At 47.6% G+C, this 15,458-nt stretch overlaps 1 protein-coding gene across 2 annotated transcripts in view; it reads right to left on the reverse strand.

Moving 5' to 3' along the window:
- IL11RA (interleukin 11 receptor subunit alpha) overlaps nt 1-14,849 on the reverse strand; it is a 282,222-nt gene extending 267,373 nt beyond the window's left edge. Inside the window, exon 1 of one of the 2 annotated variants that reach the window (XM_073683086.1) lies at nt 14,719-14,849. The gene's annotated coding sequence lies outside the window, so the exon portion shown is untranslated. Of the gene's footprint in view, nt 1-11,615; nt 11,777-14,718 lie in introns of those variants that run through there. The other variant, XM_073683105.1, reaches the window with a different exon arrangement.
- Between the last annotated feature and the right edge of the window lie 609 nt (nt 14,850-15,458).

Consider the following 15,458-nt stretch of genomic DNA (forward strand, 5'->3'; position numbering starts at 1 on the left):
AAATGGTGGTTGCCAGGAGTGTAACTAAAAAATTCCAAGGGTAAATGGACCAAAAGAAGAAGTAGAATTGGAGCCTTCGAAATGTGGTGCTGCAGGAGGACGTTATCAATACCATCAATAGCAAGAAGAACAAACAAATCAATCTTGGAACAAATCAAGCCAGACATGTCACTTGCAGCAAGGATCACCAAGCTACGACTTGCGAACTTTAGACACATCATACGAAGAGAACAATCACTGGAGAAGGACAACAAGGTCGGAAGAATAGAAGAAACAAGGCGAAGAGGAAGACCTGCAACCCGATGGCTTGAAACTAACAAGATAATAGTGGAGAAGACCCTAGTTGACTTATCTAGGCTTGAACAAGATCGAGCTGAAGGCAGTTAAATAATAATAAGTGGACCAAAAAGACCCTACCAGGGCAGTGAGGATGAGAGGTACAGTCCTCCTTGGTCCTCATCTCAAGGCACTGGAAGTCACAGACACGTGCCCTTCCTATAACCTAGCCCTGCACTCTGCCAATCAGGACATGAGAAAAAGCCAACCATGAGACCAACCAATCGGGACATGAAGACGAAGCAAACCATGAGATCAACCAATTGCGACATAATGACTAAGCCAACTACGAGATCAATCAGGGAATGAGAACAAAGCCAACCAGGAGATCAATCAATAATAACACAAAGAAAAAGTCAATCATGACTACCATTCAGGACACAAGGACAAGGTCAACTGTGAAATTAACCAATCACTTCTGTGACAACCAAGCTTTTCTTCTTAATTATGCCAGACATACATTCCATAGGCCTGGAACCATACACCTTTATTGTTATGTTGAACTTGTGTTCTTCTTTGGTTGCTCAATCCAGACTATTGTTGGTATAAACCTGAATCTTGATCACTTGAGTTGATATTTGGTAATGGATGAATGGCTACTATTCACATCGTATATCAGCTCCTACAATGTATCGTCTGCCAGTTTGCAATACAGGGACTCTGAACAATGGATGTTTGCTAGATATGTTAAATACCATTGTAGGGTGTTTGCCAGTCAATCTTAGGGGATGAGCTGTGGATACTTGAACCCTGTGGAATAATATCATCCCTAATTCTTGACCTGTGGATGTGTGCTTGAAAGGACAATTGTGAACTATTTAAGGGAAATAGGCCTCTGTAACAGAGAGACTTGTGCAAAGAGAGAGCCAAGAGAGACTCTTCAGGACAGAAAGGAGAACACATGGCTCCATCAAAAGGAATACAGATCTGCTCCATTGAATATCACTGAACTCTCAGAAAACCAGGTTGGGACAATTAGGTCACCTGGCCACATATCTCACTGCTCTATTCCCGGCGGACCAGCGGAAGGGTGAGACTGTATAACTTGCATAATCTTGTGTATTTGCTGGGACTGTTTTATATGTTTATTGTCCGTTTGGTGGTTCAATAAAGTATTGCCACGCTGTATTACCCTCACCCTGTGTTGTCGGAGTAGTATTACACCCACGGAAGACCCTGTGTCTCCACAACTTTGTATCATCCCAGGTGTGTGAACTACTGTAAGTTGTATGTTATGGTGGGAGTTGTATTTCTGCACCCACTTGAGCCCCATAGGTTGGAGGCCATTGTACAGGGGCATGTCCTATATATCCCAGTATCTCCAGCTTCCATATACAAGGATTCTTATAGACATTTGTGTGTTTTCCCCACTTTATACCAAGAATATTCCAGATTTTCATCCTCCAGCGAGGGCAGTGTTATGTTCTGAGCTCCGGCCTGTTATGGTGTCAGTCATGGAAAATTCACCATTTACTATGGAAACTTCCTACATCTTATTGGTCCCAGTCTGACCTTGTGAGAAGCCAGGGCCACGTCAAGGCCGACGTTTAGCGGCCAGTGTCATACTTTCCTATAGTCGCCCTCCTCCTATTACAGATAGGACGCCAGATCCGTTATACGCGTCCCCGGTATGATATACACAAGTCCGAGAACGCCAGGATCAGGACTCTGCGACATATCAATGGGGCTCATGTATCAATCCAAGACTGGAAAATGTGGGTGATACAGTGCTCACGATGTACAGAAAGACTTATGGACTCTGCTTACTGTCAGTGAGTGGAAACATTGTATCACGAGGTTCCTGATCTTGTGTAGCTCTCACAGAGAGGGTGTATTTGTTACAGTGTGTCAGGATTAGTTTTCAGCCTCCACATAAATTAATGTTTCCATTCAGTGACAGCACTCACAATGATCTTAAAACTGGCGAAGAAAGGTGGCAAAAATGTAAAAAAAACATGGCTGCCTAGATTCTGCCCGAGCAAGAGTCTTTAGCCCTGGAGGGTCCCATGGAGGCACTCATATGTGCGCTACATAGGTCTTGTCTTCATGAGGAAAAACTCTTCAGGAATTTAGTTGCACAAAACCAGGTCCCCATTATTTTCCCACTGATGTGTTAGGGAACACTGATCTACTAGAACTGGACCCCCAGCCAGCACCTCATAGCTTCACACATATCGGGACCTCCATTAGTCATAGGGTGGTCCTCCAATGTAGATCTCCCCCATTGATCATGGGACACAGAGAGGACTGACGTTCTCAGTGCTTCCCCGTCCAATTCTCAGCTATGACGTCCCCGAATCTGGTGTCTCATCATTTCCAAGTATCATAAACCGGGCTGAGAAACCAGATCTCCTTCTGACCTAAGAACTACAGATCAATAATTACTACAGGATGGCGATCAATGTGATCGGTTCAGTCTAGGAAGTGGCGGCCGCAGATCTGAACCATAACGAGAGTGAGGGTGAAAGTAGATGAAGACCAAAGGTGAGACAATCTGCCGAAAATCACAATCGGCCAAGAAATTCAATTCGCAATGAATGAGCTCTGATTGCCTGAAAGGAAAAACCATATATAGCTCTGAAGTCTTCCGACACCAATGTGTAATACACTCTTAACTCCCCTCGGGCGCTTAAGGGGCCGTTTAGACCTCAACACAAGTTATGACATGACGTGCATCACCCCATAATGTCATGTCAGCCATCTCTGCCGCATGGGGCAATGCACCGGTTCTGCACCTGAGGAAGTGGCAAAAAAAAAAAAGATTGGATCGGGTGCCTTACAAAACGAGCGGCGGACCGGTGAGAGGCGAGTACAATGTTTTATTGTGTTCTTACTCCTTTCCCAGCCCATATGAATCGAGAAAAATGGCCACCAACCAACCACAATTTTTCTGGAACTGAATCTCAAAAAATTCTAATTCGCTACAATCTCCAGATTTTGCCAAAATGTAAACAAATTAGATTTGATTAGAACCATTCTCCGCGCAAACTGATGTCAACGTTCTGGTGCTATTATCAGTGCAGTCTCCAGACATCAGAAGGCACGACCCAATCATTAGTCCTCAGGATACGAATCTGTTATCTTGGTTATGGCTCCTTTAAATAGTAACTACCATTGTAGAAGACATAGTTGGGGTCTGAGTGCGGAGAGCCCCACCAATCACTGAATCAAACACTTCCCCCCAACACTTCCAACTTGTCAAAAGTTTTATAAAGTGGTAATTACTTCTTATAAGCCACGATCCAGATAACATTTTCTGAGAAATCCCGATGAACACCGACCGATCCGAATGACATACAATAGAGTCAGTCACGTTTTAGGCATTTTTGTCCTGACATCAAAAGTTTTATGAACACATATTCAAGTAAACATGAGCTTAAAGCCTACAATCGTATCTCATCTACATTGTAGTCACCAGCCCCACAATTTTAACACTGCAATTTTGACAGGGGGGGGGGGGGGGTCACCGTTTTTTTTTTAGGCCATTCCAACCCTGTTATTAAAATAAATAACAAATCCGACCTGGAACTGCCTGCATGAGCAGATCATACCGCACCAATGCTGTACAGTGCTCCACAATCATCAGATGCACCGGCAGATCCCACACCAATGCTGTACAGTGCCCACAATCATCAGATGCACCAGCAGATCCCGCACCAATATTGTACAGTGCCCACAATCATCAGATGCACCAGCAGATCCCGCGCCAATGCTGTACAACGCCCCACAATCATCAGATGCACCGGCAGATCCCACACCAATGCTGTACAACGCCCCACAATCATCAGATGCACCAGCAGATCCCGCGCCAATGCTGTACAACGCCCCACAATCATCAGATGCACCAGCAGATCCTGCACCAATGCTGTACAACGCCCCACAATCATCAGATGCACCAGCAGATCCCGCGCCAATGCTGTACAACCCCCCACAAACATCAGATGCACCCGCAGATCCCACACCAATGCTGTCCAGTGCCCACAATCATCAGATGCATCAGCAGATCCCACACCAATGCTGTACAACGCCCCACAATCATCAGATGCACCAGCAGATCCTGCACCTATGCTGTACAGTGCCCCACAATCATCAGATGCACCAGCAGACCCCGCACCAATGCTGTACAGTGCCCCACAATCATCAGATGCACCAGCAGACACGGCACCAATGCTGTACAGTGCCCATAATCATCAGATGCACCAGCAGACCCAGCACCAATGCTGTACAACGCCCCACAATCATCAAATGCACCAGCAGATCCCACACCAATGCTGTACAGTGCCTACAATCATCAGATGCACCAGGAGACCCCGCACCAATGCTGTACAGTGCCCACAATCATCAGATGCACCAGCAGACCCCACACCAATGCTGTACAGCGCCCACAATCATCAGATGCACCAGCAGATCCTGCACCAATGCTGTACACTGCCCACAATCAGATGCACCAGCATATCCCGCACCAATGTTGTACAATGCCCCACAATCATCAGATGCACCAGCAGATTCAGCACCAATGCTGTACAGTGCCCACAATCATCAGATGCACCAGCAGACCCCGTACCAATGCTGTACAGTTCCCACAATCATCAGATGCACCAACAGATCCCGCACCAATGCTGTACAGTGCCTACAATCATCAGATGCACCAGCAGATCCCACATCAATGATGTACAACGCCCCACAATCATCAGATGCACCAGTAGATCCCGCACCAATACTGTACAGTGCCCACAATCATCAGATGCACCCGCAGACCCGGCACCAATGCTGTACAGTGCCCACAATCATCAGATGCACCAGCAGATCCAACACCAATGCTGTACAGTGCCCACAATCATCAGATGCACCAGCAGATCCCACACCAATGATGTACAACGCCCCACAATCATCAGACGCACCCGAAGACCCAGAACCAATGCTGTACAGTGCCCACAATCGTCAGATGCACCAGCAGATCCCGCACCAATGCTGTACAGTGCCCACAATCATCAGATGCACCAGCAGATCCCGCACCAATGCTGTACAGTGCCCACAATCATCAGATGCACCAGCAGATCCCGCACCATTGCTGTACAGGGCTCCACAATCATCAGATGCACCAGCAGATCCCGCACCAATATTGTACAGTGCCCACAATCATCAGACGCACCCGAAGACCCGGCACCAATGCTGTACAGTGCCCACAATCATCAGGTGCACCAGCAGATCCCGCACCAATGTTGTACAGTGCCCACAATCATCAAATGCACCAGGAGACCCAGAACCAATGCTGTACAGTGCCCACAATCGTCAGATGCACCAGCAGATCCCGCACCAATGCTGTACAGTGCCCACAATCATCAGATGCACCAGCAGATCCCGCACCAATGCTGTACAGTGCCCACAATCATCAGATGCACCAGCAGATCCCGCACCAATGCTGTACAGTGCCCACAATCATCAGATGCACCAGCAGATCCTGCACCAATGCTGTACAGTGCCCCACAATCATCAGATGCACCAGCAGACCCCGCACCAATGCTGTACAGTGCCCCACAATCATCAGATGCACCAGCAGACACGGCACCAATGCTGTACAGTGCCCATAATCATCAGATGCACCAGCAGACCCAGCACCAATGCTATACAACGCCCCACAATCATCAAATGCACCAGCAGATCCCGCACCAATGCTGTACAGTGCCCACAATCATCAGATGCACCAGCAGATCCCGCACCAATACTGTACAGTGCCTACAATCATCAGATGCACCAGGAGACCCCGCACCAATGCTGTACAGTGCCCACAATCATCAGATGCACCAGCAGACCCCACACCAATGCTGTACAGCGCCCACAATCATCAGATGCACCAGCAGATCCTGCACCAATGCTGTACACTGCCCACAATCAGATGCACCAGCATATCCCGCACCAATGTTGTACAATGCCCCACAATCATCAGATGCACCAGCAGATTCAGCACCAATGCTGTACAGTGCCCACAATCATCAGATGCACCAGCAGACCCCGTACCAATGCTGTACAGTTCCCACAATCATCAGATGCACCAACAGATCCCGCACCAATGCTGTACAGTGCCTACAATCATCAGATGCACCAGCAGATCCCACATCAATGATGTACAACGCCCCACAATCATCAGATGCACCAGTAGATCCCGCACCAATACTGTACAGTGCCCACAATCATCAGATGCACCCGCAGACCCGGCACCAATGCTGTACAGTGCCCACAATCATCAGATGCACCAGCAGATCCAACACCAATGCTGTACAGTGCCCACAATCATCAGATGCACCAGCAGATCCCACACCAATGATGTACAACGCCCCACAATCATCAGACGCACCCGAAGACCCAGAACCAATGCTGTACAGTGCCCACAATCGTCAGATGCACCAGCAGATCCCGCACCAATGCTGTACAGTGCCCACAATCATCAGATGCACCAGCAGATCCCGCACCAATGCTGTACAGTGCCCACAATCATCAGATGCACCAGCAGATCCCGCACCATTGCTGTACAGGGCTCCACAATCATCAGATGCACCAGCAGATCCCGCACCAATATTGTACAGTGCCCACAATCATCAGACGCACCCGAAGACCCGGCACCAATGCTGTACAGTGCCCACAATCATCAGGTGCACCAGCAGATCCCGCACCAATGTTGTACAGTGCCCACAATCATCAAATGCACCAGGAGACCCAGAACCAATGCTGTACAGTGCCCACAATCGTCAGATGCACCAGCAGATCCCGCACCAATGCTGTACAGTGCCCACAATCATCAGATGCACCAGCAGATCCCGCACCAATGCTGTACAGTGCCCACAATCATCAGATGCACCAGCAGATCCCGCACCAATGCTGTACAGTGCCCACAATCATCAGATGCACCAGCAGATCCTGCACCAATGCTGTACAGTGCCCCACAATCATCAGATGCACCAGCAGACCCCGCACCAATGCTGTACAGTGCCCCACAATCATCAGATGCACCAGCAGACACGGCACCAATGCTGTACAGTGCCCATAATCATCAGATGCACCAGCAGACCCAGCACCAATGCTATACAACGCCCCACAATCATCAAATGCACCAGCAGATCCCGCACCAATGCTGTACAGTGCCCACAATCATCAGATGCACCAGCAGATCCCGCACCAATACTGTACAGTGCCCACAATCATCAGATGCACCCGCAGACCTGGCACCAATGCTGTACAGTGCCCACAATCATCAGATGCACCAGCAGATCCCGCACCAATGCTGTACAGTGCCCACAATCATCAGATGCACCAGAAGATCCCACACCAATGATGTACAACGCCCCACAATCATCAGATGCACCAGCAGATTCCGCACCAATGCTGTACAGTGCCCACAATCATCAGATGCACCAGCAGACCCCGCACCAATGCTGTACAGTTCCCACAATCATCAGATGCACCAGCAGATCCCGCACCAATGCTGTACAGTGCCCACAATCATCAGATGCACCAGCAGATCCCGCACCAATGCTGTACAGTGCCCACAATCATCAAATGCACCAGGAGACCCAAAACCAATGCTGTACAGTGCCCACAATCATCAGATGCACCAGCAGATCCCACACCAATGCTGTACAGTGCCCACAATCATCAGATGAACCAGCAGATCCTGCACCAATGCTGTACAGTGCCCACAATCATCAGATGCACCAGCAGATCCCACACCAATGCTGTACAGTGCCCACAATCATCAGATGCACCAGCAGATCCCGCACCAATGCTGTACAGTGCCCACAATCATCAGATGCACCAGCAGATCCCGCACCAATGCTGTACAGTGCCCACAATCATCAAATGCACCAGGAGACCCAAAACCAATGCTGTACAGTGCCCACAATCATCAGATGCACCAGCAGATCCCACACCAATGCTGTACAGTGCCCACAATCATCAGATGCACCAGCAGATCCCACACCAATGCTGTACAGTGCTCCACAATCATCAGATGCACCAGCAGATCCCGCACCAATGCTGTACAGTGCCCACAATCATCAGATGCACCAGCAGATCCCGCACCAATGCTGTACAGTGCTCCACAATCATCAGATGCACCAGCAGATCCCACACCAATGCTGTACAGTGCCCACAATCATCAGATGCACCAGCAGATCCCGCGCCAATGCTGTACAGTGCCCACAATCATCAGATGCACTAGGAGATCCCGCACCAATGCTGTACAGTGCTCCACAATCATCAGATGCACCAGCAGATCCCGCACCAATGATGTACAACGCCCCACAATCATCATATGCACCTGCAGATCCCGCACCAATGATGTACAACGCCCCACAATCATCAGATGCACCAGCAGATCCTGCACCAATTCTGTACAGTGCCCACAATCATCAGATGCACCAGCAGATCCCACACCAATGCTGTACAGTGCTCCACAATCATCAGATGCACCAGCAGATCCCGCACCAATGCTGTACAGTGCCCACAATCATCAGATGCACCAGCAGATCCCACACCAATGCTGTACAGTGCTCCACAATCATCAGATGCACCAGCAGATCCCACACCAATGCTGTACAGTGCTCCACAATCATCAGATGCACCAGCAGATCCCGCACCAATGCTGTACAGTGCCCACAATCATCAGATGCACCAGCAGATCCCACACCAATGCTGTACAGTGCCCACAATCATCAGATGCACCAGCAGATCCCGCGCCAATGCTGTACAGTGCCCACAATCATCAGATGCACCAGCAGATCCCGCGCCAATGCTGTACAGTGCCCACAATCATCAGATGCACCAGGAGATCCCGCACCAATGCTGTACAGTGCTCCACAATCATCAGATGCACCAGCAGATCCCGCACCAATGATGTACAACGCCCCACAATCATCATATGCACCTGCAGATCCCGCACCAATGATGTACAACGCCCCACAATCATCAGATGCACCAGCAGATCCTGCACCAATTCTGTACAGTGCCCACAATCATCAGATGCACCAGCAGATCCCACACCAATGCTGTACAGTGCCCACAATCATCAGAATCACCAGCAGATCCCGCACCAATGCTGTACAGTGCCCACAATCATCAGATGCACCAGGAGATCCCGCACCAATTCTGTACAGTGCTCCACAATCATCAGATGCACCAGCAGATCCCACACCAATGCTGTACAGTGCCCACAATCATCAGAATCACCAGCAGATCCCGCACCAATGCTGTACAGTGCCCACAATCATCAGATGCACCAGCAGATCCCGCACCAATGCTGTACAGTGCCCACAATCATCAGATGCACCAGCAGATCCCACACCAATGCTGTACAGTGCCCACAATCATCAGAATCACCAGCAGATCCCGCACCAATGCTGTACAGTGCCCACAATCATCAGATGCACCAGGAGATCCCGCACCAATTCTGTACAGTGCCCACAATCATCAGATGCACCAGCAGATCCCACACCAATGCTGTACAGTGCCCACAATCATCAGAATCACCAGCAGATCCCGCACGAATGGTGTACAGTGCCCACAATCATCAGATGCACCAGCAGATCCCGCACCAATGCTGTACAGTGCCCACAATCATCAGATGCACCAGCAGATCCCACACCAATGCTGTACAGTGCCCACAATCATCAGAATCACCAGCAGATCCCGCACCAATGCTGTACAGTGCCCACAATCATCAGATGCACCAGGAGATCCCGCACCAATTCTGTACAGTGCCCACAATCATCAGATGCACCAGCAGATCCCACACCAATGCTGTACAGTGCCCACAATCATCAGAATCACCAGCAGATCCCGCACCAATGCAGTACAGTGCCCAATAATCATCATATGTGCCCCTGGATATACACTCCAGACACAGATGAGGGCAGTCTATCTAAGACCTCCTTCCTGCGGCTGCAGCGGGGTCAAATATTAGTATCTGTATTATAACCACAAGTTTTGAGAAACCACGATTCATGAGCCAAACTAAGAGCATCGCAGAAATATTCAACAGTGTTGGATCACGGACCCCCAGCTAGGCTGGGACGGGCAGCTGTGATTCGGATACTATAATGAGGCCTAATAATGGGGCAGCTGAGCAGGAATCTGCTTGGCCTTATATGAAGCATGTGCCCTATATGACCCCTGGAATAACGCTACAGTGCTGCTCACCATTATTGGCAGCCCTTCATTTTTTTCATAGATTGTACAATATCTTCAGAAATAAATGGAAATGTACCAAAGTTATATCCTCAGGATTTTTTAATTAGTGGTCCCAAGTGATACAACAATTAAACATTGTTTTTCAACTTTCATGTTGCAATTTCAAAAAAAGAAACAGAATAAGTTGCATGTGCAGCAATAAAGGCCCCCCTAATTAATACTTGGTTGCCCCCCTAATTAATACTTGGTTGCCCCCCTAATTAATACTTGGTTGCACACCTTTTGGCATTGCTGACAGCCTCCAGGTGTTTCTTGTAGCCATCTCTAAGCTTCTTGGTCTTCTCAGCTGGGATTTTCTCCGATCTTCCTTTGCAGTTTGTTCGAGCTCTTGAATGTTTCCAGGTTCTTTTTCCCAATGGCAGATTTCAGCTCACCCCAAAGATTTTCAATGGGGTTGAGGTCAGGACTCATTGCTGGCCATAAACAGTCCATTTTTTCTTTTTCAACCATTCCTGTGTACTTTTGGATGTGTGCTTTGGGTAACTGTCTTGCCGGAGAACTCATGATCTTCGACTCAAACCAAGTTTTCTTACACTGGGTATGACATTTAGCTCTAAAATCTCTTGATAATTCTCTGATTTCATGATTCCTGTGATACGGTCAAGGTTTTTGGAGATGGCCTTCTACCCTTTGGAAGTCTTGTGTTTGCTAATAGCAGTTCTGATGTCCTCAGACAGCTCCTTTGTCTTCACCATTGTGACATAGGAACAGGGCCTACCATGTGGCTTTTTAAAACACTTGAAGTCATCATTCATTGGCTAATTCATGCCACATGGGCACCGACAATTAATCACAGGTGAATCTCTTTTGTGATTTACCACAGGCGAGTCAAAATGTGTTTCCATTTGAAATTAATGTAAAGGTGCCAATACCAGTCACGCAGCAGCTTTAGGGTTTTCTATTTTTCCTCCCATTGTTTTTAGTTATAAATTATTGTTCATCATTTGCTCTTTTGTATTTAACACGAATCTCTGTACAAAAAAAACTGTTTCACTTGATTCATTTTTATGAGGAGATATTCCACATTATGTACTTACACTTCATGGGGCCAATAACAGTGAGCAGGACTGTATACTAGATGGAACGTGTGTGATGGAAGCCTCAGCTGCTTCAGCCTCAGACGCCCGTCACCTTTCTGCTACATAATAACACAGATCGTTGTCCATCAGGATTCTGGATCGGAGTCTCATCAGTGTTTGCTTCGTGTCAGTTTTTACCATCAGTGATTTTCACGCATGAAAAATAAATAAATAAATGTTTCTCCTTTACATTACAATGTTATTCACGGACAGTACACTGATTGCACACTGAATACTGATTGCACACTGATTGCACACTGAATGCTGATTGCACACTGAATACTGATTGCACACTGATTGCACACTGAATGCTGATGGCACACTGAATACTGATTGCACACTGATTGCACACTGAATGCTGATTGCACACTGAATGCTGATTGCACACTGAATACTGATTGCACACTGATTGCACACTGAATGCTGATTGCACACTGAATACTGATTGCACACTGATTGCACACTGAATGCTGATTGCACACTGAATACTGATTGCACACTGATTGTACACTGAATGCTGATTGCACACTGAATACTGATTGCACACTGATTGCACACTGAATGCTGATTGCACACTGAATACTGATTGCACACTGATTGCACACTGAATGCTGATTGCACACTGAATACTGATTGCACACTGATTGTACACTGAATGCTGATTGCACACTGATTGCACACTGAATTCTGATTGCACACTGAACGCTGATTGCACACTGAACGCTGATTGCACACTGAACGCTGATTGCACACTGAACACTGATTGCACACTGATTGCACACTGAACGCTGATTGCACACTGAATGCTGATTGCACACTGATTGCACACTGAATGCTGATTGCACACTGAATGCTGATTGCACACTGATTGCACACTGATTGCACACTGATTGCACACTGAATGCTGATTGCACACTGAACGCTGATTGCACACTGAATGCTGATTGCACACTGAACGCTGATTGCACACTGAATGCTGATTGCACACTGAACGCTGATTGCACACTGATTGCACACTGAACGCTGATTGCACACTGAACGCTGATTGCACACTGATTGCACACTGAACGCTGATTGCACACTGAATGCTGATTGCACACTGATTGCACACTGAATGCTGATTGCACACTGAATGCTGATTGCACACTGAATGCTGATTGCACACTGAACGCTGATTGCACACTGATTGCACACTGAACGCTGATTGCACACTGAACGCTGATTGCACACTGAATGCTGATTGCACACTGATTGCACACTGAATGCTGATTGCACACTGAATGCTGATTGCACACTGAATGCTGATTGCACACTGAATGCACACTGAATGCTGATTGCACACTGATTGCACACTGAATGCTGATTGCACACTGAATGCTGATTGCACACTGATTGCACACTGAACGCTGATTGCACACTGAACGCTGATTGCACACTGAATGCTGATTGCACACCAAGAATGCCAAGAGTGTGCAAAGCAGTCATCAAAGCAAAAGGTGGCTACTGTGAAGAACCAAGAATATAAGACATATTTTCAGTTGTTTCACACTTTTTTGTTAAGTATATAATTCCACATGTGGTAATTCATAGTTTTGATGCCTTCAGTGTGAATGTACAATTTTCATAGTCATGAAAATACAGAAAAATCTTTAAATGAGAAGGTGTGTCCAAACTTTTGGTCTGTACTGTATATATATATATTACTGCGGAATCAGCCCAATAGTCCATGACACATTATGGCCAGTGAATAAGAAGCTATACAATGTGCGCAGGCTTTATACCGAGTTCACCATAAAATTAAAGAATATAAAGTATCCAGGAGAGAAACCAGGAGGTGATGAAACCCATCCACAATGTCCAGGAGCCTCCAGAGGCAGAACCTCTCTGAGCTTCACATACAGGAGGATACAATGTATACACACACTGCACAATGTATATCTGCACACACTGTACAATGTATATCTGCACACACTGCACAATGTATATCTGCACACACTGTACAATGTATATCTGCACACACACTGGACAATGTATATCTGCACACACACTGGACAATGTATATCTGCACACACTGTACAATGTATATCTGCACACACACTGGACAATGTATATCTGCACACACACTGGACAATGTATATCTGCACACACTGCACAATGTATATCTGCACACACACTGCACAATGTATATCTGCACACACACTGCACAATGTATATCTGCACACACACTGTACAATGTATATCTGCACACACTGTACAATGTATATCTGCACACACACTGCACAATGTATATCTGCACACACACTGCACAATGTATATCTGCACACACTGCACAATGTATATCTGCACACACACTGTACAATGTATATCTGCACACACTGTACAATGTATATCTGCACACACACTGGACAATGTATATCTGCACACACACTGCACAATGTATATCTGCACACACACTGCACAATGTATATCTGCACACACACTGTACAATGTATATCTGCACACACTGTACAATGTATATCTGCACACACACTGGACAATGTATATCTGCACACACACTGTACAATGTACACACACACTGCACAATGTATATCTGCACACACACTGCACAATGTACACACACACTGCACAATGTATATCTGCACACACTGTACAATGTATATCTGCACACACACTGCACAATGTATATCTGCACACACTGTACAATGTATATCTGCACACACACTGCACAATGTATATCTGCACACACTGTACAATGTATATCTGCACACACACTGCACAATGTATATCTGCACACACACTGTACAATGTATATCTGCACACACACTGCACAATGTATATCTGCACACACTGTACAATGTATATCTGCACACACACTGGACAATGTATATCTGCACACACACTGTACAATGTATATCTGCACACACACTGGACAATGTATATCTGCACACACACTGTACAATGTATATCTGCACACACACTGTACAATGTACACACACACTGCACAATGTATATCTGCACACACACTGTGGGGTCTCCGGGGGGCTTAGTCCGTCGGTCTCACCTTAGACTCCCCCGCTGTTATCCGGCCAGGGCCTCCATGCTGTCTCTCCTCTCGGCTGTCTCTGGGGGTCTCTGGATGAGCCCCCTGGTTGCAGCTCACTCCTGCCCGGAGCTTTCCCACTTGTGGTGACTCTTCTGGGCTCCGGGGTCCCGGCAGTGTACCGGGCAGTGTGCGGGCCGCTCGGGGCAGTGTACCGGGCAGTGTGCCGGCCGCTCGGGGCAGTGTGCGGGCAGTGTACCGGGCAGTGTGCCGGCCGCTCGAGGTAGTGCACAGCCGGCTGCCAGTCCCTGGAGCTGGGGGGCTTCTTCCTGTAAGGAAAGGGGTAAAGGGGCCGAGTCCGGGAGCCGGGGAGGGGGCTGCTGTAACACGGCGCTGACCCTGCGGTGACTCACGGCACAGCCCTCCTCCTCCTCCTCCTGGAGGACACAGATCTCCATGTGTTACTAATGTCACTCACCGATCCCAGGACACAGCAACGTGCGAGGAAAGTCCATCCAGCACACACCATCATCATCATCACACCTGACCAGTAACACATCACACACCATCATCATCATCATCACACCTGACCAGTAACACATCACACACCATCATCATCATCACACCTGACCAGTAACACATCACATACCATCATCATCATCACACCTGACCATTAACACATCACAAACCATCATCATCATCACACCTGACCAGTAACACATCACACACCATCATCATCATCATCACACCTGACCAGTAAC

Source organism: Phyllobates terribilis, unplaced genomic scaffold (assembly GCF_046119375.1).
Source record: "Phyllobates terribilis strain yellow unplaced genomic scaffold, ASM4611937v1 Scaffold_1__5_contigs__length_1240528914, whole genome shotgun sequence".
Lineage (NCBI taxonomy): Eukaryota > Metazoa > Chordata > Amphibia > Anura > Dendrobatidae > Phyllobates > Phyllobates terribilis.